The sequence below is a fragment of the Lipotes vexillifer genome, unplaced genomic scaffold (genome assembly GCF_000442215.2).
Source record: "Lipotes vexillifer unplaced genomic scaffold, Lipotes_vexillifer_v1.1 scaffold1029, whole genome shotgun sequence".
Lineage (NCBI taxonomy): Eukaryota > Metazoa > Chordata > Mammalia > Artiodactyla > Lipotidae > Lipotes > Lipotes vexillifer.
Window position 1 is genome coordinate 672,018 of NW_006789305.1, and position 2,734 is coordinate 674,751.

The window sequence follows — 2,734 nt, forward strand, 5'->3', positions numbered from 1 at the left end:
CCCCCACCCGGGACCCGGCGCCGAGCCCTGCGCCCCGGCAAGTGACGGCCGCGGAGGGGATAGCGTTCCCAGGAAAGTGGGGAGGCTGCGGGCTTGTTTTCGGGGCAACTCCCCCGTGTCCTGCCACTTCTCTCCTGGGCGTGTTGTTGTCCTCAGATGACAGGGGACCGCCTGGCGTTTTCTCACCCGGCCGGTTTTTTCTCGGCTGTCATGGCCGGTTCCCAGTGTGTGGCTTGTGCGTGTGAATTTCACAGCTCTGCTTAGTGCCGTGTTTGGGGTTATTTGTGCTGTTGGGGACCAGGAAGCGGTGTCTGGAACGGATGGCCGCGGAGAGGTGGGTGTGGGAGTCCTCCTATCCTCTCCACTGCTGTTCTTTAATCGTTAGGTTGGTAAATTGTAATGATGGTGGAGACTGCGTGGGACCGGCCCACGTAATGTATATCTATGCAAGGCAGATCTAGATGTCTGGCTCAAAGGGAAACTTTTGCTGTTTGACGCCACTTTCCCAAAGCTTTCGTTTAAAAAAAAAAAAGGGAGGGGGGCGGGGAGATAACCAAAACTCTTGGTAAGGCCCCCCGCTGTTCACAGGTCTGTGGGAAAGAGGCCGTTTTTTGTGCCTAGCAACCAAGACCTGGGGTTCGGTCTCCAAGAGCGCTGGTCTAACCTCCAATTTGTTGTGGTGACAAACCGTGAGCTCTGGCCTGTGTTTACGCTCGGCGCGCTTTCTTTCCTGTTTAGGTGGGGGAAGGGAGGAGGGGCTAGAGGAGGGGAAAAAAAACACCCCAAACTCCAGTGTCTTTCCTCCACTTAACCCCCTGACTCAGTTGTAGATACTCTTTCAGGCAGCCCTAGATGCTTTTTCTTAGTGACACTTTGGGAATTTTCAGTCATTGCAGAAAAATATTAATTTCAGCTGTAGACTCTTCTGCCCAATCTGTCCTTTCTTATTTGTTTCCTGGTAACTGATGAAAACAGCAGCATGGCTTCCTTCTTCTGATGAAGTGGGGTTTAAATTAAGTGTCTGATGCCCTCAGTAGAACCCACAGTTTTGCTCTTGTTTGTGTAAAGCTATTTTTGATTCCTGGTCTGTAGTGGGTTCTTTTTTTTTTTTTTTTTTAAGATTACAGAGAATGCAAATCTTTACCAGCTCTTTTTCATATGTAGGTCTAAAGCTTCCTGTAAAACATCTAAAAATCTACTAACAAGTCATATAATAGTTGTTAATTCAGCTAGTGATTTTGGAGATACCTGTAATCATCTCAGGGTTCTGTGTTATAAAACTGGTACGATGGTATGATGAAAGATATCACTGACTTTAAGACACTGTTCCAGGCTTGAAGGATATTTTGGTAAAGTACTTGTGGCTGGAACTGGAGGCAGCCACGCCAGTAAAACATCTTACCAGTAGAATGGTGAATGAGTTGTTGTAAACATACTGAGTCTGATTAATAAGTAGGACTTTTGCTGGCGATATCTTCATGAATAGTTTATCCTGTCTTTGGACGTTGTAGTTTTATGGATTGCAGAGCAAGTTGATTGGTAACTTGAGATTGAAAACCAAGCCAGAACTCTCTTCTAAAAGAAAAAAAGATAATCTCAACATTCACAATTCTCTGGAAAATAGACTTCTTCTATTCTCTGGTTTTGTTTTCATAAGCACAGCTTAGTCAGTGGTTGTGTTGGTAGAAATCAGTGAGCCAAAACTGCCTTATAAACTTCTTACAGTTGGAACTTGTGCAGCTTGTTGTTAGTTATATATCGTAACTGGTTCTTTTGTAATTTGAAGTAATTTTGCAAACATGAACTTCCTGATTGGCCCTTTTATTTTCATTTTCATGACTATATAAAGCAATCCATTTTTTAAAAAGTTACAGTTATTAATTTCCCCCAGTTTCTTCCCTTAAATTTTATGCCATTCTGAACACAAGTCATCAAAATAATTTTTCTCTCAAGTACCACTTCAACAATCACTGAGTTGCTTTTCGCTTCCTTTTTTGTTTTTTAGTTTTTGTTCCTAATCTCGCATCTCCCTAAATGCCTTACGTATTTTTGTAGAGCATAATTTGGCACTTAAAAAATTTTACATCCTGTTTTTATATATATATTTTTTGTGTCATATCACCTGAGCAACATTTTAAGTTCTTTGAAGATAGGGAAACTTAGGTGTATTTCTTTGGATTCTTCTTTTTTTTTTTTTTTCTTTTGCGGTACACGGGCCTCTCACCAATGCGGCCTCTCCCGCCGCGGAGCACAGGCTCCGGACGCGCAGGCTCAGCAGCCACGGCTCACGGGCCCAGCCGCTCCGCGGCATGTGGGATCCTCCCGGAGCGGGGCACGAACCCGTGTCCCCTGCATCGGCAGGCGGACTCTCAACCACTGCGCCATCAGCGAAGCCCTCTTTTGGATTCTTTAAGAGCACCCTGTACCGTGCTTTCCCACCATACTTAATGAAAAAGAATCAGAAAACCTGAATTCTTTGCCAGCATTACTACTCATTAGCTCTGTGTAAAACTTGTTTGGCTTTCTTGGTCTACTTTTTCTCATCTTGGAATTACAGGGTTTTAGAAAGTCTTTTAAGGTCCGTTTTAGCCGTAAGAATCCCTGTACTTTTTTTGCCAGTGTCTTCTGCTCCAATCAAATGCATTACTCTAAATGGTTTTTTATTTTTCCATATCCCCTGGCATACTGGCAAAAGTTATCTCATTCATCTAAGACCTTCTACCTTCCATCTGCC